Source organism: Manis pentadactyla, chromosome 12, assembly GCF_030020395.1.
Source record: "Manis pentadactyla isolate mManPen7 chromosome 12, mManPen7.hap1, whole genome shotgun sequence".
Taxonomy (NCBI): Eukaryota; Metazoa; Chordata; class Mammalia; order Pholidota; family Manidae; genus Manis; species Manis pentadactyla.
In genome coordinates, this window is record NC_080030.1 from 89,402,416 (window position 1) to 89,427,922 (window position 25,507).

Below are 25,507 nucleotides of genomic sequence, written 5' to 3' on the forward strand. Positions count from 1 at the left end.
ACAGATAACAAAATTGTCATTGTTCCTCCCCTCACAAGAGCAAAAGGCTGCTGAGCAGTTACACAAAATGGTGATGAGTTCAATGATAGGGAAAAGAATGTTGTTGGAGTCCTTAGGAAGAATGACTCACTGGATGTAGGGGTTAGAAAAAGCTTCCCAAGGAGATGTGTCTGGACTGGGTACTCAAGGCTGAGTAGGAATTATTTAAGTGAAGAGATAGGGAAAGAGGACTCCAGGCTGAAGGAATAACATGTACAAGGGCTCAGGGGTAAGAGAAGCATGGAGCCTTCTAGAAACAGAAAAGTTCACTGTGGTTAGAATGTAGAGTGCTTAGGTAGGCAAAAGGCAGGGCTATGTAAGGAAAATTAATTGCAGGATATTGGAGAAGTAATCTAGAGCCGAATTATAAAGGCCTTGTACACCATCTGGTTCTGGGACTTTCACAGATTTTTGACCATGACTCAAAGAGAAAGATGTATTTAATTATGTCACTAGTTTACACATTTCATAGGTATGTATATATGAGCCATACTCATACTTTTACTATGTAATAAACTCCCTATATTTTCTTTCCATGTCCAGTTTTACTTTTTAAAAATGCTGTCTGCCTCCTACTAGCCTACACTGAGTCTTTGTGTGATTTAAAAATAAGCATCCCTTCTGGACAGATGCAGCTTGGAGACTCTAGGCCTGGTCTTAGAGAGTGGAAGGGGCAATATTCTTTTCCCAAAAATAATGCCCCTTCTTCAAGGTACATGAAGCTCTGCAGACTTGCCCCTAATATTTTCAGAGCTTAGGCCAAAAGTACAAATGGAGACCCCCATACCGTGAATCTAAATGTTTTAAAGTTGAGGCTCAAGTTAAGTGACTATTAAATAAAATGTGTTTTACTCTTCTAACTTGAGACATGTAACTTCATAATGACCTAAAAGACCAAATTCAAATTCAAAATTCTTGGGTTTCAGAGTTCAATGTTTAGCATATGACTTCAAGCCTAGTTCCCTTCTCTTCCCACCTCCAAGTCCATCCTATACTAAAAAGGTCCTTGTTTATATACATGTGGATATCCTGACTCACTTGTCCAAGTTCTATTCACCATTCTTCTTTCCTCCAGCAAACAGAAGAGGATTCAGAGCCATTTGGATAGAATTCTGTAGTCCCTAGGTACCTGAACAAAAATGGAGTTTTTGTATGAAGTGAGATGGTGTATGGAATTCAAGAGCAAGGTCCTCTAAAGCTTGGCTACTCAAAATGTGGTCAATGGATCATCATGTGGGAAACTGCAAGACTGCAGAATCTCGGGCCTCATTCCAGACCAACCAAATCAGAATCTGCAATTTAACAAGATCTCAAGTTAATCTGCATGCACTTTAAAGTTCAAACACATTCGTATAAAACAAGGGTCCCTGGGCATGGGCCTCTCTTTCTTGGTCTAAAGTTCATCTTGCACTACATGTCAGGGTGCAAAGCAGGGTAGGCAGAGTCCAGGCTGGGTTTCAGATCCTTTTCTACCCCTTGAGCATCCTTGTGTAGAATCCAGCTGTAGGGGTAAGGCCTTGGCAAGTCTCAGGCTTTAAACAAGAATATGAATTAATATTTACAGTTTGGTTCATTCTTGCTATAGGACAGATTGGTGAAGAGCAACCTGAGCTGGCTACATAATTTGCTGGGTCTAGTACAAAATCAATATGTAGAACTTCTTGTTGAAAAAAAGCAGGAAAATAGTGTTAACGTTACTAAAATATAAAGCTTTCTTCTTTCTTCTTCAGTGTAACTCTTGACTTGTCATAGTATTTTCTATTTGTTATTTAATGTCATTCTAAACAAAGAAAAATTAAAATTTTTAATTATTAGCATACATTTTACCTTTCATCTTTATATTGCATAATGTGAGTTCTACATGTAAATACAATAACTTTTATCTCATATGAAGACTCACTGAAATTAGACAATTTGTATTTCATAACTGGTGCGTGCTCTCAGAACAGTGGAAACACTGCACAAAACCATCTCAACTTTTTCTTTTCATGTTTCGATAGTTGCACATTCTATCAACATTCTATCTTTGGCTTACTCTTGAGTAAAGAGAGTCTGAAAGGAAAAAGAATTATGGGCTTCCCTTGTCTCTTTCTTTCTATGTCATTATTTCAGCATATATTTTTGATTAGTACAGGGAAGTAACATGAATAAAAAAAAGGATGTCTTAGGAGTCCTTGATTATTGATGTTTCTTAGAAGGCCATCACCTTCAACACAAGTTCTTATTCCTGAATGGAAACCATGGTCTTTCTGTGCTGATGTAGAGTTAACACACTTACCTTGTAGCCACTTTGAGCCTAACTGAACTCCCACACACTGCGGGGCCACTGGAAATCTGTGCCCATTATGCCTCATGGCCACTACATAGAAATGGAGCAACAAGAAATGGCAGGCATCATATCGCATTTATCTCCTCTGCTTATACAAATGCTCTACTGTCTCACCAGACTTCATTTATGAAATACAAGTTAAATGTTAAAAGTATTAACTTTTAAGATCCTGACAATTTCAAGATACTGACAGCAGAGCATATAACCAAGCAAAGAGCTCTTTTGAATTCAGGGCTGTGTGCAACTGCACGGATCATCTGCCCTTTAAACTGGCCTGGAAATCAACCTTGGAGGAAAAAGACCAACAAAGAAGGTAGTGTTATAATCGAGGTGAGAGAGGATGGTGGCTGACATAAAAGAGTAGTCCTGAAAATGGAGGAAAGTAGATGGTTGCAAGAAATATTTGGGCTGCCAGACCAGCAGCATATACAGATTGCTTGACTGTAGATAAGGGAGAAAGGATAAGGGAGAAAGGAGTCAAGAATGAATCCAAGGTTTGGCTTTGGCAATAGGAGTAGTGGAAATGCCATTTTCTAGCTATGGGGATGCTGGAGAAAGAACTGGAATGAAGAAATGAGAGGGAAGTAAAAATTGTTGAGCTTGAGGTATATATATATATCACATGGTAGTGATTTTTGTAGAGGGTAGGATATTCAGTTATGGAAAGAGAGATGAACCAGAGTTATCAATATTGAAGTCATCCACATAGATTGTGACTAAAGCCATGGAAATAAAAGAGATTGCTTGGGAAGAGTGTGTAGATGAAGAAAAGCAAAGAACCCAGCCTAGAGGCTTAAGGAACACCAACATTTACTTGCAAGAAGCAAAAGAGTCTGAGAGGAGCAGTCAGAAAATGTGGAGGAAATGTAGGAGAGAATGGTGCTGTAGACACCGAATGAAAAGAGCTCTTTAGGAAGGAGGAATTGGTCGACATGGTCAAAACTCAAGGTTCCACTGAATTTAGTGACAAAATCATCTGGTGACCTTGGCAAAGGCAAATTCAGTGCACTGGCGAAGACAAAGATGAGAGTGCGAAGGGCTGAAGTATGAGGAAAACAATGTGTGCAGACAAGTGTACATGACTGTTTTGAGAGATGTGGCTCTGAAAGAGGAGCAAGCGATGATCTGTTAGAAGGGAACAAGAAGGAAAGGGAGAATTTAATTTTTATGTGAAGAGATATACAGGACACTTAAAGTTGGGAGGAGCCAGGAGAGAGAAAGAAATTGAAGATAGAGGATAAAGAAGGGATTATCTTTATATTCTAATTTTTCAGAGGGCTGATAGGCTTCACAAACACAGGCAGGAATCTTTGTTTTGTTCACTATTTTGTGCCTGGAACAGTATATATGTTTACTAGGGCTGATGTAACAAAGTGCCAGAAACAGAGCAGCTTAAAACTATAGAAATTTATTGTCTCACAGTTCTGCAAACTGTAAGTGTGAAATCAGGGTGTTGTCAGGGCCATGTTCCCTCTGAAAGCTTCTTGGTCCTTCCTAGCTTCTGGCAATACGCAGATCACCTTTGGCTTTCCCTGGCTTGCAGCTCCATCACTAATCTCTACCTTCATTGACACACGACACTCTCTCTGTGTCTTTGTTTTCACACTGCCATTCTTCTGAGGACACCAGTTATCCTGGAGTAAGGGCTCACCCTACTCCAGTATGACCTCATCCTAATTATGTGTGCAACATCCTTATTTCCAAATGAGGTCCCATTCTGAGGTGCTGGGGTTTAGGACTGCTACATATCTTTAAGGGTGGTGGGGTTGCATGATGCAACCCCTAACTAACTTAGGAAATCCTGACTCAGTATTTGTTGAATAAATGAGACTTGGGGATCTAGAGGAGGACTTTCCCTTAGACCAGAGGAGGGACACCATTCCATTGTGGTGAAAGGGAAGAAAAAGTAATAGATATATATCATGGCTTGCGTAAGGAAATTGTGTCATCTACAGTCATCAAAATTTTCCATGAAGAGGGAGGTGAAATTTCTCCCGTGGTGAGGGGAGCATTGAGATAAGGCAGGGAGGAGTTAAGAGGAGTATAGGAGAGAGGAAGTTGGAAATGGGAAAGAAAACTGACAAGGGAAACAGGACTGCCTGATAAGATTGAGGGCCTGGTTGAGGTTGGAGACTATGAATGTACAGTGGTGAAAATCTGCCCTGCTGTGTGATTTCTGCAGCAAGGCAAATGGTTGGATTCATCCATAGCTGGGGTTTTGCCAGGGAGCAGCCAAGGGAAAAAGGGGGCAGGGAAGTCAGGACACCAGCATGAGAGGGCCACGGAGAAGTCTTGGAATTAGGCTAGATAGGAAGGTGCTATGGGCTACTTTGCCACTCTGGTGAAGCCTAGGGACCCTTTCTCAAAAAATATTTTTAAATGCATAAGACAAAATATATAGGATTACTGTGAAACCCCTTACATCGAAACACAGTTATCAGAATATTTAAACAAACAAAACATGTGCTGCAGGAATGTATGTATGCTATAATCTTCATGTTTGTATCCCTCTAGAACTCACATGTTGAAATCTTGACACCAATGTGATTGTGTTAGGATGTTGAGTCATTGGGAGGTGATTTGATCATGAGGATGGATCCCCCATGAATGGAATTGGTTCTCATAAGAGACCCCATAGAGCTCTCTCACTCCTTCCACTATGTGAGGATTCAGTGAAAAATCTGTGACCTAGAAGACAGCCTCTACCTAATCATGTTGGCACCCTGATCTTGGACTTCCATTCTCCAGAACCGTGAGAAATAAATTTTTAAGCTTCCTAGTATGTGGTATTTAACTATAGCAGCCCAAATGAACTAAGATACTGTGCTTCTTTGCATTAAAAAGCAAGACCTAGTGGCAGGCTTAAAAAGGACCATAATTTCTAGGTAGCAATAAGCATAATTGAAATTTTTAAGTATTGGTATGTGATATGAATTTTAATGTGATGTGTATGAAAATAGCTGTTTTCTGTTGGTGACAACTCCATGGATACTACTAATAATTCTGTGGTATATTGCCTACCTTTATTGTTGAAGGAAATGTTCAATTTCAGTTAGTGCGCAGTGAAAATAAAGATACAGATTTTTCCCTGTCCAAGCCCACAGACCCTTTAAATTCTATCCATGTCTCCTTGGAGGCCAGTGGATCCCAGAAAAAAATGCTGAGTGTGGAGTGAGAAAGTGGAAGTCAAAGATCTGAGAGGCCAGATTGTTTGGACATTAACATGTGGACAGTGGAAAGAGATGATATACAAAGGTAGCAAACCTGGTCCCAAACTCTAATAAGGGGCAGTAATTAGAAAGTTGGAAAATATTAGCAGTAGGGTAAGGCAGGACAAAGAGGGGCAAGCCCAGTGGGATGAGCATGAATGAATCAGGGGCTGTACATAAAGATGCAGGAATAATTGTCAAGAAGTAGCAGTTGGGAGCAAGGAAGATACTGATTTTGACTTCTACCCCAGAGGGAGATAGCTTAAGAAGGCTGTAAAGGGAAGCAGTGACCTCAGAGGCGAAGAAGATTTTAATCAGGGCAAGGATGTAGAAGGAATGCACAAAAATATGGCTGAGGATGTGTGGAGGTTTCTGACCCCTGTAGCTAGTCAGTGGGAACAACTGGGAGAGAGGGCACCTGTTGGGCGAGGTATGAACTAGAATGGCTGATGTGAAAAGACAGATTACCAGAGGTGTTTAATTCTTGGATGGCAATATAAACCTACTTTCAAGAGATAACTAGTATAGCATTATTATTTGGGATACTTACTGCTGTAAAATTTGTTGTGATAAAATTCAAAGCAACAGAAATTTCTAGTCTTAGGGAATTGGTTAGTTATTGAATACCCATAAAAATGAAATGTTTTTAATGTTGCCAACAAGAACATGAGAATTTTTGATGGTACTGAAATTGTTATTATGGAATATTAAATGAAAAAATCAGGATAACAAACCATTGAGGATAACTCAAATGTTATTAAAATTTATATCTGCTTAGAAAATATATAAAATATTTTTATAGTGGTTATCTCTAAGTGGTAGAATTATGAGTTAATTTTACTCTTAATATCTTCCTTATTTTCACATTTTGGTAAGCTACCTTTTAATAACTTTTTAATAGTTAAAAAAGAGCTCACAGAAATATAGCTGTTAGGAAATTAAACACCTCAGAATTCCTAAAATTGAAAATGTATTTTCCATACTCTGGAAGTTAGTGTTCTGCAGACTATGCTTTATTTCAGTGAAAAGTTGATAAATGGTTTAAGTAACAAGCAAAAGAAAATAGAAAATTGCCTAGGAGATAGATTCTTGGATTTCACTGGATCAAAGTTTCAGGTTATATTTGTTTTGTTTTTTATTTTTTTTATTTTGGTATCATTAATCTACAATTAAACACGAGCGACATTATGGTTACTAGACTCCCCCTCCCATTATCAATTCCCCCCATATACTCCATTACAGTCACTGTCCATCAGCGTAGTAAGACGCTATAGAATCACTACTTGTCTTCTGTGTGTTATACTGCCTTCCCTGTGCCCTGCCACCCCCGCCGCCACACCCCTTACATTATGTGTGCGAATCGTAATGCTCCTTTTTCCCCCTCATCCCTCCCTTCCCACCCATCCTCCTCAGTCCCTTTCCCTTTGGTAACTGTTAGTCCACTCTTGGATTCTGTGCGTCTGCTGCTATTTTGTTCCTTCAGTTTTTGCTTTGTTCTTAAACTCCACAGATGAGTGAAATCATTTGATACTTGCCTTTCTCCACCTGGCTTATTTCACTGAGCATAATACCCTCTAGCTCCATCCATGAAGAATGTTCAAAAAAATTTGAGGTACTGTTATATGAGTTATCTATTAACCCTAAATCTAGAAAAAACATTAACATGCTATTGAGCACATTGTATTTCTTGAGATATGGCTGTTTAGTAAGATAGACAGCAATGCTACGGGCAGGGCTATATCACTAGTTGATAGCAGTGTTCAAAGTATGTGACAAACTCACCTCCCCATGATGCCATAGGAGCTGAAGTGATAAATCCCAGGTTATTCTATTCACATTAATAACGGATTTCTAGAATTTCATTTGTTAGACTCACCTAAGGAACTCTTTTTGGGAAGATCAATAAGACATCTTGTAGATGTGTCTGGCATTATTGCAAAGAGTGGAGAATGCCAGTATCTTAGGAAAAATATATCTTCTTTACTGCAAAAAAATCAGTGAGAACACATTTCCTGTGGAAAGTAGATCTTTACATAGCAGTATATTGCTGACATGACCCCAAACATCCAATCAGCCACTGATACTCAGGTTGCCTTCCCTTTTTTTTAATGTTAGCAGACATTGATGATCATTGCTTACATTACTTCATTAAATTTTGCAAAATGGTGATAGACTATGTCAGTTTTGTTCAGTTATTAACAGGGATGCATCAATCAAGAGAAAATTTCTCACCTTCTATTTGATTATGCCTTACTACAGTTGGTGTTGGAAAGTCCCTTTATTTGCCAGTTCTGAAATTGATCAGTTGGTTCATTAGCATCTTTTAATAGCAGTAAAATCAGTTTTTATTATTTTTTTAGGTATCATTATGAATTCATAGATTTGAATGTACTTTATGTATTTCAATCTATTGTAGCTGCTATTCTTAATAATACTCTAAATTTCCAGCTTTGGACAGTAGGATATGCTCCTAAATTAGCTCCTGAGTCCTTTTAATTCACCAAAGCAATCTTTGATAGCTTCCTTGCTCTTTGATAGAAGATGCATGAGGCTCATCTGGTAAATTTCTTGCCTCAGATCTGTAATCAGTCATTTCTCCAATTAGCCCTGTTTGCTTTTATTTCCTTCCTTTAATGGTAAAGGTTAGAGACTACAATGTGGGTCTTAGGGGTAGAGTTCACGGGTTTTGAGTATGAATCATACTTCATACCTCAAGTTTCTGTGTTTTCTTTTAGTTCTCATTTTACTCAGAGCAAAAGTCTTTCAATGACCCACAAGGCCCTACATGATCTACATGCCCTGTTTTGTCTCTTTCCCTACCACACATACTCCTGTCTTTGAGCTGCTTCCATGGGAATGCCCTTTTCCCAGATATGTTCATAACTCAATTCCTTTGCATAATCTTTCTCATAGAAGCCTATCCCAATGGCTCCATTTAAAATCAGAACACTACTTACCTCCCAAATCTACTCCCAGTATCCTGGGTTATATATGTTTTTTAATATCACCTCTCATCTTCTCAAATACTTTAAATTTATCTCTTTATTATGTAGTATCTTTCTCTTCCTCCTAAAGTGCAAGCTCCACATGGGCAGGGACTTTGGTCATTTGGTGCACTGCTGTATTTTGAGAGCTTGGTACGTGCATGTGGCAGCTATTCAATACCTATCTGTTCAGTGAACACATGAATGAAATCTTATGGTATTCTGGTTTCTTAATTAAGGTATAATTGATATACACTCTTGTGAAGGTTTCACATGAAAAAACAATGTGCTTACTATATTCACCCATATTATCGAGTACCCTCTCATACCCCATTGTGGTCACTGTCCATCAGTGTAGTAAAATGCCACAGATTCACTATTTGCCTTCTCTGTGCTACACTGTCTTCCCTGTGACTCCCCCACAAAATGCGTAGCAAACATAATACCCCTCAATCCCCTTCTCCCTCCCTCCCCACCTGCCCGCCCTCACCACTCCCCTTTGGTAACCACTAGTCCCTTCCTGGAGTCTGTGCATCTACTGCTGTTTTGTTCCTTCAGTTTTGCCTCATTGTTATACTCCACAAATGAGGGAAATCATTTGGCACTTGTCTTTCTCTGTCTGGCTTATTTCATTGAGCATAATATCCTCCAGCTCCATTCAAGTTGTTGCAAATGGTAAGATCTGTTCCTTTCTCATGGCAGAATGGTATTCAATTGTGATATGTACCACATCTTCTTTATCCATTCATCTACTGATGGACACTTAGGTTGCTTCCATATCTTGGCTATTGCAAATAGTGCTGCGAAAAACATAGGGGTGCATATGTCTTTTTCAAACTGGGCTGCTTCATTCTTAGGGTAAATTCCTAGGAGTGGAATAACTGGGTCAAATGGTATTTCTATTTTGAGCTTTTTGAGGAACCTCCATATTGCTTTCCACAATGGCTGAACTAATTTACATTCCCACCAGCAGTGTAGGAGCCTTCCCCTTTCTCCACATCCTTGCCAACATCTGTTGTTGTTTGTCTTTTGGATGGTGGCGATCCTTACTGGTATGAGGTGATATCTCATTGTGGTTTTAATTTGCATTTCTCTGATAACTAGAGATGTGGAGCATCTTTTCATGTGTCCCTTGGCCATCTGAATTTCTTCTTTGGAGAACTGTTTGTTCAGCTCCTCTGCCCATTTTTTAATTGGATTATTTGCTTTTTGTTTGTTGAGGTGTATGAGCTCTTTATATATTTTGGATGTCAACCCTTTATCAGATCTGTCATTTATGAATATATTCTACCATACTTACATTCAGGTCTTTCATCCATTTTGAATTTACTTTTGTGTATGGGGTTAGACAATGATCCAGTTTCATTCTCTTACATGTAACTGTCCAGTTTTGTCAACACCAGCTGTTGAAGAGGCTGTCCTTTCCCCATTGTATGTCCTTAGCTCCTTTATCATATATTAATTGACCATATATGTTTGGGTTAATATCTGGACTCTCTATTCTGTTCCACTGGTCTGTGGCTCTGTTCTTGTGCCAGTACCAAATTGTCTTGATTACTGTGGCTTTGTAGTAGACCTTGAAGTTGGGAAGGGAGATGCCCCCTGCTTTCTTCTTCCTTCTCAGGATTGCTTTAGCTATTTGGGGTTCGTTGTGGTTCCGTATGAATTTTAAAACTATTTGTTCCAGTTTGTTGAAGACTGTTGTTGGTATTTTGATAGGCATTGCACTGAATCTGTAGATTGCTTTAGGCAGGATGGCCATTTTGACAATATTAATTCTTCCTAGCCAAGAGCATGCAATGAGTTTCCATTTGTTAGTGTTCTCTTTAAGTTCTCTTAAGAGTGTCTTATAGTTTTCAGGGTATAGGTCTTTCACCTCCTTGGTTAGGTTTATTCCTAGGTATTTTATTCTTTTTGATGCAATTGTGAATGGAATTGTTTTCCTGATTTCTCTTTCTGTTAGTTCATTGTTAGTGTATAGGAAAGAAACAGATTTCTGTGTATTAATTTTGTATCCTGCAACTTTGCTGAATTCAGATATTAGTTCTAGTAGCTTTGGAATGGAGTCTTTAGGGTTTTTATGTCCTCCACCCATTGTTTAATCAGGTTATTTGCTTTTTCAGTGTTGAGGCATGTGAGTATACTTTATATATTTTGGATGTTAACCAGTTCTTGGATATGTCGTTTACAAATATATTCTCCCATACTGTAGAATGCCTTTTTGTTCTGTTGAATGATGTCCTTCGCCATACAGAAGCTTTTTAGTTTGATGTAGCCCCAACGTGTTCATTTTTGCTTTTGTTTCCCTTGCTCAAGGAGTTGCGTTCAGGAAGAAGTTGCTTATGTTTATATTCAGGAGATTTTTGCCTATGTTGTCTTCTAAGAATTTTATGGTTTCATGACTTACATTCAGGTCTTTGATCCATTTCAAGTTTACTTTTGTGTATGGGTTAAACAATAATCCAGTTTCATTCTCTTGCATGTAGCTGTCCAGTTTTGCCAGCACCAGTTGATGAAGAGGCTGTCATTTCCCCATTGTATGTCCATAGCTCCTATATGGTATATTAATTGCCAATATATGCCTGGGTTTATATCTGGGCTCTCTGATCTCTTCCATTGATATATTGTTCTGTTTTTGTGATTGTACCAAATTGTCTCAATTACTGTGGCTTTGTAGTAGAGCTTGAAGTTGGGGAGTGTAATCCCACCAGCTTTATTCTTCCTTCTCAGGATTGCTCTGGCTATTCAAGGTCTTTTCTAGTTCCATATGAATTTTAGAACTATTTGCTTTAGTACATTGAAGAATGCTGTCGATATTTTGATAGGAATTGCACTGAATCTGTAGATTGCTTTAGGCAGGATGGCCATTCTGACAACATTAATTTTTCCTATCCATGAGCATGGGATGTCTTCCCATTTATTGGCATCTTCTTTAATTTCTCTCGAGAGTGTCTTGTAGTTTTCAGAGTATACGTCTTTCACTTTATTGGTTACATTTATTCCTAGGTATTTGATTCTTTTTCATGCAATTGTGAATGGCATTGTTTTCCTGATTTCTCTCTCTGCTAGTTCATTGTTAGTGTATAGGAATGCAACAGATTTCTGTGTATTAATTTTGTATCCTACAACTTTGCTGAATTAAGATATTAGATCTAGTAGTTTGGAGTGGATTCTTTAGGTTTTTTTCTGTACAATATCATGTCATCTGTAAACAGTGACAGTTTAACTTCTTCTTTACCAGTCTGAATGCCTTTTATTTCTTTGTGTTGTCTGATTGCTGTGGCTAGGACCTCCAGAACTATGTTTAATAAAAGTGGAGAGAGTGGGCATCCTTGTCTTGTTCCTGATTTAAAGGAAAAGCTTTCAGCTTCTTGCTGTTAAGTATGATGTTGGCTGTGGGTTTGTCATATATGGCCTTTATTATGTTGAGATACTTGCCCTCTATACCGATTTTGTTGAGAGTTTTTATCATGAATGGATGTTGAATTTTGTCTAATGATTTTCATCATCTATGGAGATGATCAAGTGGTTTTTGTCCTTATTTTTGTTGATATGGCAGATGATGTTGATGGATTTTCGAATGATGTACTGTCCTTGCATCCCTGGAATAAATCCTACTTGATCATGATGGATGATCTTTTTGATGTATTTTTGAATTCGGTTTGCTAATATTTTGTTGAGTATTTTTGCATCTATGTTCATCAGGGATATTGGTCTGTAATTTTCTTTTTTTGTGGTGCCTTTGCCTGGATTTCATATTAGGGTGATGCTGGCCTCATAGAATGAGTTTGGAAGTATTTCCCTCTTCTTCTATATTTTGGAAAACTTAAGGAGGATGGATATTAGGTCTTCACTAAATGTTTGATAAAATTCAACAGTGAAGCCATCTGGTCCAGGAGTTTTGTTCTTAGATAGGTTTGTCATTACCAATTCAATTTCTTTGCTCGTGATTGGTCTTTCAGATTTTCTATTTCTTCCTGGGTCAGATTTGGAAGGTTGTATTTTTCAAGAAAGTTGTCCATTTCTTCTAGGTTATCCAGTTTGTTAGCATATAAATTTCCATAGTATTCTCTAATACTTCTTTGTATTTCTGTGGTGTCCTTAGTGATTTTTCCTTTCTCCTTTCTGATTTTGTTTATGTGTGGAGACTTTCCTTTTTTCCTGATAAGTCTGGCTAGGGGTTATCTATTTTATTTATATTCTCAAAGAACCAGCCCTTGCTTTCACTGATTCTATTTTTTATTCTTCTCTATTTTATTTACTTATGCTCTAATCTTTATTATGTCCCTCCTACTGACTTTGGGACTCATTTGTTCTTTTTCTAGTTTCATTAATTGTCAGTTTAGACTGTTTATATGGAATTGTTGTTCTTCCCTGAGGTAGGCCTGTATTGCAATATACTTCCCTCTGAGCATGGCCTTCGCTGCATCCCACAGATTTTTGCAGTGTTGAATTTTTATTGTGTCACTTGTCTCCATATATTGCTTGATCTCTGTTTTTATTTGGTCATTGATCCATTGATTATTTAGGATCATGCTGTGAAGCATCCATGTTTTTGTGGGATTTTTTGTTTTCTTTGTGTAATTTATTTCTAGTTTCATACCTTTGTGGTCTGAGAAGCTGGTTAGTACAATTACAATCTTTTTAAATTTACTGAGTCTCTTTTTGTGGCCTAGTGTATGATCTATTCTTGAAAATGTTCCATGTCCACTTGAGAAGAATGTATATTCTGCTGCTATTGGGTGTAGAGTTCTGTAGATGTCTGTTAGGTCCATCTGTTCTAATATGTTGTTCAGTGCCTGTCTCCTTACCTATTTTCTGTCTGGTTGATCTGTCCTTTGGAGTGAGTGGAGTGTTGAAGTCTCTTAGAATGAATGCCTTGCATTCTATTTCCTCCTTTAATTCTGTTAGTACTTGTTTCACATATGTCAGTGCTCCTGTGTTGGGTGCATAGATATTTATAATGGTTATATCTTCTTGTTGGATTGATGCCTTTATCATTATGTAATGTCCTTCATTGTCTCTTGTGACTTTGTTTTGAAGTCTACTTTGTCTGATACAAGTACTGCAACTCCTGCTTTTTTCTCCCTACTAGGTGCATGAAATATCTTTTTACATCCCTTCACTTTTAGTCTGTGTATGTCTTTGGGTTTAAAGTGAGTCTCTTGTAGGCAGCATATAGATGGGGCTTGTTTTTTTTATCCATTCAGTGACTCTATGTCTTTTGATTGGTGCATTCAGACCATTTACATTTAGGTATGTACTTATTGCCATTGCAGACTTTAGATTCATGGTTACCATGGTTCAGGGTTAACTTCCTTACTATCTAAGAGTCTAACTTAACTCACTTAGTATGCTACTACAAACACAATCTTAAGGTTCTTTTTTTTTACCTTCCTTTTCTTCCTCCTCCATTCTTTATATATTAGGTATCACATTCTGCACTCTTTGTCTATCCCTTGACTGACTTAAGGGGTAGTTGATTTAATTTTGCATTTGCTTAGTAATTAATTGTTCTACTTTTTTTTACTGTGTTTTTATTGTATCTGGTAACAACTATTAAACCTTGGGGACACTTCCATCTGTAGAAGTCTCTCTGAAATAGACTGTAAAGATGGTTTGTGGGAGGTAAATTCTCTCATCTGGAAATTGTTTAATCCCTCCTTCAAATTACATGATACTCTTGCTGGATAAAGTAATCTCGGTTCAAGGCCCTTTTGTTTCATTGCATTAAATACATCATGGTACTCCCTTCTGGTCTGTAATGTTTCTGCTAAGAAGTCTGATGATAGCCTAATGGGCTTTCCTTTGTATGTGATCTGATTTCTCTCTCTAGCTGCTTTTAATAGTCTGTCCTTATCCTTAATCTTTGCCATTTTAATTATCATATGTCTTCGTGTTGTCTTCCTTGAGTCCCTCATGTTGGAGATCTGTGCACCTCCATGGCCCGAGAGACTATCTCCTTCCCCAGATTGGGGAAATTTTCAGCAATTCCCTCCTCAAAGACACTTTCTATCCTTTTTCTCTCTTCTTCTTCTGGTATCCCTATAATACAAATATTTTTCCATTTGGATTGGTCACACAGTTCTCTCAATATTCTTTCATTCTTAGAGATCCTTTTTTCTATGCCTCAGCTTCTTTGTATTCCTCTTCTCTAAGTTCTATTTCATTTACCCTCTCCTCCATATTATCTAATCTGCTTTTAAAACCTTCCATTTTATGTTTCATTTCTGATACTGCGTTCCGTAATCATTGGATCTCCAACCGAAATTCATTGCTGAGTTCTTGTATATTTTTCTGTACCTCCATGAGCATGTTTATGATTTTTATTTTGAAATCTCTTTCAGGAAGATTCATGAGGTTAGTTTCATTTGACTTTTTTTCTGGTGTTTATATGCTTTTGCTTTGAAACAGGTTCCTTTGATGTTTCCCATTTGTATGTGGCACCCTCTAGTGCCCAGAAGCTCTATGCACTGAGCTGCTCAGCTCCTGAAGCAATGTCAGGGGGCCACAGGGGAGCGGTGGTGGTGCCTAGGGGAAGCAAAGAGCTGTTACCTGCCTTCCAGCTGCTATGTCTGTCTCCACTTCCAGAACCAGTGGGCCAAGCAGACAAGTATAAGCCTCTATGTTTTGCTTTTGTAGCTGCTATAGGCAGGGCTTCCCTCTGGCTGGCCTGATGCCAGGGCATGGTTTGCCAGTTTGTGAGCCAGGTGCTGGCTGGCTGGGAACAAGGTGCAGCAGGCTGCATATCATGGTGGGGGGCCTTGGAGCTGCATAGCCAGCCATGGGGCTGGAGGACCTGAAGATCGTGAAAGTTTCTAACCTGCTGTGCAGAGTGCACCCAATTTTGTCTACTTGTCTTTTCTCCTGAGCAGTAAGTTCTGTGCAATCCTTGCCATTTTGGCAGCCCTCTCACTGTTAGAAAGTCTCTCCGACTGCCTGCTTTTCTTTTGCCCCAGAGCAGCTGGATATGGATTCCGTTTTTCACAAGCGGCTGGAATCTCAAGTCTTTCCAGGTATTCTGCCTGTCTTAGCTTTCCAACCCCACTAATCACCAGAGCACCATGCAATGTAGGTTTGTGTTCCCAGAGCAGATCTCCAGAGCTAGATGTTCAGCAGTCCCAGGCCTCCACTCCCTCCCCGTTCCATTTCTCTTCCTCCTGCCCATGAGCTGGTGTGGGGAAAGGGCTTGGGTCCCACCTGGCCACAGCTTTAGTACATTATCCTGTTCCATGAGGTCTGTTCTTTTCTCCAGGTGTATGCAGTCTGGTGCAGCCTACCTTCCAGTTGCTCTTTCAGGATTAGTTCTATTAATTATATTTTCATATTATATGCGGTTTTAGGAGGAGGCCTCTGTCTCACCTCTCATGCCACCATCTTTAATCCTTTCCCAGTTTGTCACTATTCTTAAATGCAGAACCCAAACTAGGAAACAATATTTTAATGTTCAAAATACAGATGATATTATCATTCCTTCCAGTAATCTAGACCTTACTCAGCCTATATTGTAAATCTGTCAATCTTAGTTAGTTACATATAAAAAGCACAAATAGCAAATAATGCCTACTTTGTCTACTTTCCAGGGCTACTGTAAGGAAAGGAAGATGACATATGTCAAAGCACTATGAAAAATAAACAGAACAAAGTGTCAGTCACTATTTTATACCAAGTATTTTTAATTAAATAGGGAAAAAATCATGATAGGTATGATTTATCAGTTACAAAAAATGTTAAATTTTAATACTGATTGCCATCTTAATTTCAGAGAAATGAAATATTTAGAAAACATATTTTTTGTTATGAGTAATTATGATAAAACACATTATTTACATTAAAAAGTTTATCTTGTGAAGCATAAGATTTCAGACATTAACTTTCTAAGAGTTTAATTTCAATCTCTGATTTCTTTATGGAGTTTTTTTATTAAAAGCTTTTCTGATTCTCAAACAATTGAAATTGTTGCTGAAAGTAGAGACAGGTGGAGAGAAAGCTTTGCACCTGGTAGCTGTGTTTGTTAATTAATATTCAATTAGCAAGTGTATTGTAGATCCAGTTTCCATTTTTATATAAAAATCGGAACCGAAAACATAAAAGCAGATTTATATGCATGGTCCTCTTTTGTAGTTATTACTTGTAATTCTTTAGCCAGATACAACCTCCCAAAATTATTGCAGTAACCATTTATCCTTTGTTTCTGTCTTAGTCTGTTAGACCTGCCGTACCAAAATACCACAGACTAGGTGGTTTAAACAATAGAAATTAATTTTCTCACAGCTATGCAGTCTGGAAAGTCCAAGATCAAGATCAAGATGCTGGCAGGGTAGGTTTCATTCTGAGATCCCTTGTCCTGGCTTGTAGGTGGCCCTCATCACACTGTGCACTCACATGTCCTCTTTCTTGTGGGTGGGCATGGAGTGAGAGTGCGCTGTGGGGAAAACAGAAGTTCATATGGCCAGGATCCTCACTTGAACCTAAACTACTTGATGTAACTGGCCTACTGCTAGGCTACTGCTTCCACACCTGTAGGAATAGGCTATTGACTGAGTCACTACATAAAGAGCTCTGCCCAGTGTTCTCGGCAGAGGCAGAGAAGGAGGATTACAGATGTAATTCTAATGCTTGACATATAGTTGGGAGAACAAGCCGGGTAATAAACCCTTTTATCCCAAGAACGTTCCATTTTCATTCCTCGGTCTCCCTGAATCCACAGTGAACTTGCCCAAGGCTAGTTGCCCAAGGCTTACCAACCCATTGGTAAGAAAGCACTTTCTGGTGTCTCTTGTTATAAGGACACTCATCCTATTGGATCAGGGCCCGACCCTTATGACCTCATTTAACCTTAACTACTTGCTTTGAGGCTCCATCTCCAAATTCATCCACAGTGGGGTTAGGGCTTCAACTTATTAATTTTGGGGGCACAGAAATATTCAGCCCATTATAGCTTTCAACCATTTTTCTTTTATCTCTTTTGGAGAACTAGAATCACACCACCATAAATATACATACTGAAATCCACTTAATTAGACCATTTTTTTAATGGGAGCCATTATATTGCCCTAGGCACAGAATTTAAAAGATGAAAGGGGCAGTTTCTACTTGCAAAGAACTCACCCTAGGACAAGAGAGAGATAAACCAGTAATCAGGATACAACATACTGTGGGTCATGTAGTAGTATAACTGGAGAGGACCTTATTTTGCTTTGTTTTCACCCACATCTTTCCATAGTACACCTGATATTTGTCATTAACTGGGTTAGTTTTCCAGCACTCTTGTTTTTCTCCCTAATCATCCTGTACCTCAAGACTAATAATGTTAACACCACTTTGAACTACCTACTTATTTCCCTTGGCCTGTCATTATTTTGCTCCTCAGCCAGTTTATCCCTAATTTTGGATTAATCCACTTAACCTGTTTTCTGCTCCCAGGCAGGTAAACTCCATAGAATAGTGAAGAATTAGGCTGCTTAACTATTAAAATTGCTAGTTTTCCATCCCGAGCAGGCACTTTAGATTGCAAGACAAACCTCTAACTTATCTGTGGTCAACTCCACTTCTTCAAGTCCCCAGGTCTGATGAGCACTCTTAACCACATTTCTAAATTCAACTCATCCTTTCCTGAAGGCCACTTTAACCTGATACTTTACAAAATTCTCCTCCGAATTAACTCCATCAGATTTCATGCTGTCCAATGCTCTGTATTAAATCCAAGGCAATCTCCGCCCCATTACTCTAGTTCATTTGCTTAGTTTTCACCCTCACTTTTCATTCTAGAATTCTTTGATTTTCCATCTAGTTTCCATTCCAGATATGGCAGTTGGACTTGACTTCTGCTTCCCAATTTTTTTCCCTTAGCACAAAATAACCTCCAGGATTCGAACTAAACCTGGAATGTCCTACTCTTGGAATGTCGTGGCACTCAACGCTTGGACCCCTTCTTTTTCTCTATTTATATTCACTTCTTTGGTGATCTCATTTAATCTTAAGGCTTTAAATATACCTTTTACATGCTGATGACTTCATTTTATTTCTCCAGCTCAGATCTTTCCCCTCAACTCAAAATCACATTTGGATATCACATACCATCTCAAACTTAACATGTTAAATATCAAGCCTCAAAAGAGGGCACTTTTGTAAGAGATGGAGATAGTTATTATCTTGATTGTATTAATGGTTTCATGGGTATATACTCACAGGAAAACTCATCAAATGGTACATTAAAAAAATGTACAATTCATTGTGTATCAATTATGCCCAATAGTAGGAGGTAAGGGCATGTTGTTTCCTGTCCTTGGTAAAGTGATGCACTGTACTTGTCAATGTTACTTTCTTCAAATTATATTAGTATTCAGAAATGCTTTTTCCATTAACACTCTTTTGAAGAGAACTAGTATCAACCAAGTAAGCATAACTAATTGGATAAAGTTTCCAAATAGGTTGGATTGTACTGGACGTGAATTGAGATTCTGTGAAATTTGATCTTTATTTCCAGTTATAACTCATCTGCATGGGTAGTGGACTAGTGGTGAGGGGAGGAGGCCAGCACTGAGAATGAGACAAAGGAGTCTGGTTCTTATGTTGAAAAGGTACCTTCTCCCCTACCCCAAGATGGCCCACAAAATTTCCAAAACTTCCTGGCAAACTTGTGCTTTGATCTGATCTCTGTACCTACCCATATATGCATACTCAGTGAGGTGAAGCAAGGCCAGAGGTAGTGGCAATATTCAGTTAGACAATTATAAATACTACAAGTACAATTTGGAACCGCAAGTAAACTTTTGGAAGGAAAGACCAGCCCTGGGGAGGAGGAGCTGGCAAGAGATAAGCAGGTTATCCTAGTAGGCTTGGATTCAAATAAAGGTTCAACCGAGGAACTGGTGTAAAAACCGGAGAACAGCCAAATACTCTTTCACACAGGCTGGGCAGCATGGATTATGCAGTGCACAATCAGTTCAGAGGGCACTTGTCTGGGAAACCAATGCAATGGATATTGGGCTTCTGGCAAGAGTATTAACTTCAGAATGCACCAAAAGGTAGGTTTGAGCCTACTTATTTTAAAGTAACATGGAAACATAATGTAAAGCAGAGAAAAGAATTCTTGTTGGCCAGTCACAATAGTAAGAAACTGGTAGATTTTGCTCTTTCAACTTTTGAAATCTCTTAACCAAGCAAATCCCAATCATAGCATACATTCCTTGTCTTTAAAGGTCCCTGATCTTAGCTTATAGTTGCCTGTTTAGTAATAAAAGTTATCAACCAGTACATTAGCATTCATAAATCAGGCTGGTAGAGTCTAACAGCAAGAGCTCTGCTGTGTGAATGAAAAATGTTACCCAGGTGTCTACTGAATGGTTCAACTTTAATTCCACTAAAATTATGCCTTTTTGGACCTGACTCATTTCTTTCAAGTGTATAATATACAGAATCAATAGGCCTAAAAATGTGACTATGTCTTCCTACTGAAACAATGTCCAGTTTTAGGAAACTCAAACGACAGTAGCTTTTTAGTTCTAACCCAATTGCTCACAAGTCTCAGTAAGGAAATTTTAAAATACTTCAACCTTATTCTCCAGCCTATTGGTCCTACATCTATCCAACTGATACCCTCAGCTTCTGGAGCATACTATTCTTGCTTGAAGTGTTTATGCATGAGTATCTTCCCCATATCTGAACTGGTTTTTGGCTCAAATCATTTGTGCAATCTCACATTAAGTATTCCTCTCTCCCACAGTACTCTATTTAGCTTGCCTGTGATTTTTCTCGGCACCTTGTTATTACTGACATATAAAAGACATGGTGTTCTACTTCCTTGGCAGTGCCTAGAACAGTGAAATACATGAAGTGAATGCACATCACCAATCTAACTTGGATTTTATCAACTAAAGAAATGTGACATGTTACACGATTGGGAAGGAAACAAAACAGAAGCAACTGCAGGAAAAGGAGGCCAGAGGGCTCTAAAGCAAATTGTCCATTTCGCAATGTTGCCTTGTTTTGAAGTGATGTTTGCCAGCTTTGACAAAAGGGGAGACACTTCTCCATGAAAGTGACCCCCGACACTCTTATTAATCATTTCTCTTAACATTTACTGTACAACCAAGTGCCAGGTAGTTAAGGTAGACACTTAAGATACATTCCTAAAGCACAAGCAGAGGAGGGTATCAGTGGGATCAGGGATCAAGGGTGCATATAACATCAATGTTCACTTGTATCTAAACTCAGGGACATTTTCTGAATGGACAAATGCAGGTAAGACAAAGGCTACTAACAGGATGCTACTTCAATCTGAAAGTGGTTTGATTTTATATCAAGAGGAATTAGTTTTAAAGGCCAAGACTATCACTGCATTTTATATATACCATAACATTGAATACTTAAAGTGCTTTTCATCTCTAAATTATTCTAAGGATCCACAGCTTTCTCTTGGTAAGACAATATGCCAATTACATATAACCCATTATTCCTAATAGCCTCTGCACTAAGCCCCCCTCTGACTGTCACAGCCTAAATTACTTTAGGCTTAGCATTAATATAGGATCTGTTAATTTTCAACAAAGTTCTTGCTGAGGCTCATTTTCCTGTAATTCTCATTTATATGTGACCATGCACAGTCAGTTAGATTCCTTGCACCTATAATTCTTAAATAAAAGCAGACATCCAAAATACTAAGTGCTTTATGTCTATGTGGTATAATCAGTACTTTTTTAATATGGCTCCAAGAAATAGTTCCCAAGACATGTGTATGTTGCCTTAGAAATTGGGCAAAATTACTGCATGCCACAGGCCACTAAACTACATCTGTCTGAAGAGCCTCTCCTGAACTGCATGGGTCCATAACTGAATTTTCATTAATGGAGGACAACAAAAATCTTAAGAGAAAAAATGATAGTTCACTATGACAAGCTGACAAAAATACTGCTTTGACTGTGACATTTAAGAATGGGCTTGGGAACAATTTATTCATGCAGCTATTTAGGGAAAATGATCATGCATAGGGCCCAACTGCTTTGATTAGATCAGATGCTATTACTGTTTATACTAATTCCAGTGTGTAATATTCAGCTAGTTAACCCTGATTATCAGTGACCTTCTCTCGATGCCCCATAATTGTTATGCTGTCCTCTTCATTTTCAGTATTAATCTCCATTTTTCAAGCCCGTGCAGAGTCCATAATTTAGTTAGTAATCACACTAACCGTTTTGATGTCTATTTTTCTCTCTCCGTGTATAAGTCCTGTCCCTCTACTTTGCTCTCACCTCAAGTAACCCAGTAATACTTAGTATCCTGCATGAAGCCAAAGTGTTACACTTCTTTTTGTGTTCAAATGCCAATCTGAATCATATTCTATAAAACCTAAGGATTTTCCCCACAATACTCAATCAGCATAAACTTTCAATCAGTTTTAATTACAATAATGCATTTTAAATTCAACCAAGTGACAAAAAATCAAATTCATTCAGGATAATTTAATTACACGTATGATTAACTGAAAGTAAAGATTTTCCCATTAAAAACATTGTTTCATAAATATATTTCTGTAAAGTAGAAATAGACCTGGGAAGTAACCCACTGGTTAACAAGTTGTGACTCTAGAGCACTGTGACATTAGATAGAAATAGCTTGAATCTTATGGACAAATTAATCGATTTGATTTTGACTCATTATCTATTCACAAAAATTAAAACCAATATAATTTGTTTTGATTTGTATGTTTTCTTTCCATGTCGGTAAAATGAAGAGCTTTTCCTGATCACCAGTTTTTCATTACAAGTGTATCTCATGGCAACAGCCCTAGAAAAGGAAAAGATTTGACATTTACAAAATGATATATCAACATCAGGAGAACTTATTTAAAAGAATTTCCAGAAATACCACGGTCCTTAGAATGGTCTATCTCAGAAGCCAGATCCGTGTAAGTTTTCTCAACAGAAATTCAGGTTCGGGATAGGATCATCACAGATAAAACCAAGGACACACTACTAATTCTTAAGTAAAATATCTATACTCACAGAAATGGTTTACATCTTAGGAACCTCACAGCAAACTGGCCCTTTCAATGGGCAGACAGCGACCCCTCACTGTTGACAGAAGGGAAAAAAAAAATACACCTGTGATGTAGAAGTTTGCCCTCTGCAAGATTTATAACGAAACACAACCCTCAGTTACAAAATCCAGGCAACAAAAATTCATTATTTCTGCACACTGGTCTTATCTCAGAAGCCGAATCCGTACATGCTTTTTCTTCAGGTAATCAGGTTTGTGATAGGTTTCATCATTGATTAGACCACAATCCATTAATGTTTATAGGCACATTTATCATAAGCCAAAGAAACCTTATAAAGCAAGTACTATATTAAAAATACAATAATCTTGTAAGCGACACAACTTACTTCAAAATGAGGTTGTAAGTCAAGTGATATAGACAGCTTCAGAAGTATTCAAAAACCCCCAGATGCTGTTCAGGGACAAAAATATTTTCACTTAGTCTGCATACAGACTAAACATGCTGAATAGAAGTACTAACCCAACACATACCCGATAAGATTGTCACGTTTTAACCAAGTAATTTTCCAGCAAATATTCTCCCATATGTTTTGTAGTTTTCCTTTCCATCTAGTAAGAGAAAAATCAAATTTCAAATGATGCACCATTTTCTATTCTAGCAAATCAACAGGTTTACTTCTTCAGCTTAAAAACTGAGCTCTCACTTACCCTAGTATCTCCAAGTGTCAGTTCCATTACACCATTCAGAGCCATGTTCCTACGGAGGATATATATATATTTAAAACTAAGTATTCCCACAGAAGTCAACTCAATGTTTTCAATACTTAAAACCTCCCCTTCATTAATCCGACTTGCACACAGCGCCCCCTGGGCACAATGCAACTCAGTCTCACGCAGGGCCAGGGCCTGCCCATTTTTAAATAACCATTTGATTTGTTGACCAAGAGTAAGATGCTTGCTTAACTAATAAAGGCCTCTTACTCTTAACCTAAAACTAACTTCCCGCGCCAAATCCTGGAAAGATGTTTTCCCGCTGCCTCTCAGGCTCAGCCAGGCGGCTGTCGGGGTCAGCAACTAGGCCGCGCGCCGACCTCTCCACGCCTGCGCTCGAAGGCCGCCACCACCACTACTCGTAAGCAAGCGGCGGGCCGGCTGCGTGTTTCCCATGTGGAAGTTTTCAGCACACAACACTCTAGGCTCAAATATCTACACTCTTCTCACAGTACTTTGGCCCAAATTCAGCCGCAGCGGCCCCGGCTGCTAGAACATTCGCCAGTGACGCCCACTTACCTGTACCAACAACTGCGCCTCCCAAAACCGGACGTGAAAGACCGAGCGTCGCTGCTGCCAGTTCCCTATATAGCCTCTCTCGAGTCAGAGCGCGGCCGCCCTCCCTCTCGCTCCTATTGGAAGCGGCGGGAACGGGGGCGTGGCCGCTTGGGGGTGGCCGGGAAAGAGCGCGGGAGCGCGCGCGGCGGCTCTTTTCTTTCAGGGCCTCGTTCCGGGGCGGGGCATGCGCGCCGCCCGCCCGTCCAGCCCCCGGTGCGCGCCCGCTGGCGCCCGGCGATTCAGCTCTTCCGTGTCTGGCTCTACGTGGCGCGGGAGTGGCGCCAGAATTCAAACAAACAGCCGCAGTTGGAGGCGAGGCTATCGCCTGCCCCGAGCCGAATCTGCCCTTGACAGATCGGGCGCTCGGGCGGGCAGTTGACTTAAGTTTTGCAGCGAACGGCGTTCTCAGCTCTGACCCACTGGAGCAATCGGGCTGGCAGGTTGGCTGGTGCCGGGCGGGAGTTGACGCCCAGTGGCCGCAGCAGACGGAACGGAAGCTATGGCCGAAGCACGCCCGGAAAGACAAATTGGTGGACAGAAGTGCTCGGGTGAAAGAAGTACGTGAAAGCGCTGCATTTTAACTTCGGAGCACAGCGGGAGTGGTGCGCAGCGAGAATACCGCTTCTCCGGAGAGCCGGCCCGCCGCAGAGCACACTGCTCAGCTGCGCCCCTGAGCGGGCGCCCGGGCCCTGAGTGGACCCACCCGACTCTCATGCTTCCTTCTGCCAGGCGCTGCTGTTACACCATTTGATCGGCGCATAGAATTCTCCCTAAGAGAGCAAACCTGAGAGGTAAATAGAACCATTTGGCAGAGGAGAAAACAGGCCTAAGCAACTAAGTAATGTGCCTAAATTCACACATCTGAAAAATTTGTTTTTAATTTCTTTGCACTAAGTTCATTATAATGAATGCAGGGGAAAGATTAATTTGAGAAAGATCGCGAAATTCTTCATCCGAACACTTGTAAAATTTCAGTAGCAACGGTAGTATGTGAGTAAATACAAGTATAGCACACACAAGTACACGTGACATTTGAATATTTCAGCTTTTGAAAATTCAGGTATCTATAGCACTTATTACTAACGTTATTCAGGTAGGTGTTTGTTTACTGTCCTCCCCATGCTAAGAGACTCGTAGTTTTGTGCACTGCTTTTTATTTTTCTTCCTTTGAACAGGGCCCAGCGTAAAATAGGACGTCAATAACTCTTGGTTGAGTGAATGAATGAATGAATGAATGTATCTGATGGCCTTTTAGAAAATTCAAATAAAGACTGAACTCTAGGTTAAAAGATGATAGTGAAAAGCTAATTTCTGTAATGGGAACCAAGTGATAAAATATTTACTTAGCTGGGCATTAGATTTTTTTAACATCGTTTTGTAATGTACAATGTAAATTTGCATTCTGTTCATAGTTAAAAAGCTAAAACGGTACGAAAGGATATAAAAAGCAAAAAGTACCTTTCCATATCACTGGGAATCATCTTCCACCTGTTAACCACTATTAACCATCTACCAATATATACATTTTTTCACATACTCGTTGGATCTATATGCTCTTCTGCAACTTGCTTTTCCACCTCATACATATCAAATACATATAGAGGTGACCTTATTCT

General features: G+C 39.1%; 1 long non-coding RNA gene and 2 other non-coding genes across 3 annotated transcripts; all 3 read right to left on the reverse strand.

The window, feature by feature from the left end:
• Window positions 1-22,009: 22,009 nt before the first annotated feature.
• LOC130679860 (uncharacterized) lies at window positions 22,010-23,941 on the reverse strand. Its single transcript, XR_008992829.1, has 6 exons — window positions 23,853-23,941; window positions 23,271-23,319; window positions 23,094-23,171; window positions 22,949-23,013; window positions 22,568-22,636; window positions 22,010-22,349 (listed from the first exon to the last, which is right to left on the reverse strand). It is a non-coding gene; the product is annotated as an uncharacterized LOC130679860 (long non-coding RNA).
• Window positions 22,451-22,520, reverse strand: LOC118919353 (small nucleolar RNA SNORD50). The gene has a single exon (XR_005027478.1). It is a non-coding gene; the product is annotated as a small nucleolar RNA SNORD50 (small nucleolar RNA).
• LOC118919354 (small nucleolar RNA SNORD50) lies at window positions 22,769-22,839 on the reverse strand. The gene has a single exon (XR_005027479.1). It is a non-coding gene; the product is annotated as a small nucleolar RNA SNORD50 (small nucleolar RNA).
• Window positions 23,942-25,507: the final 1,566 nt, after the last annotated feature.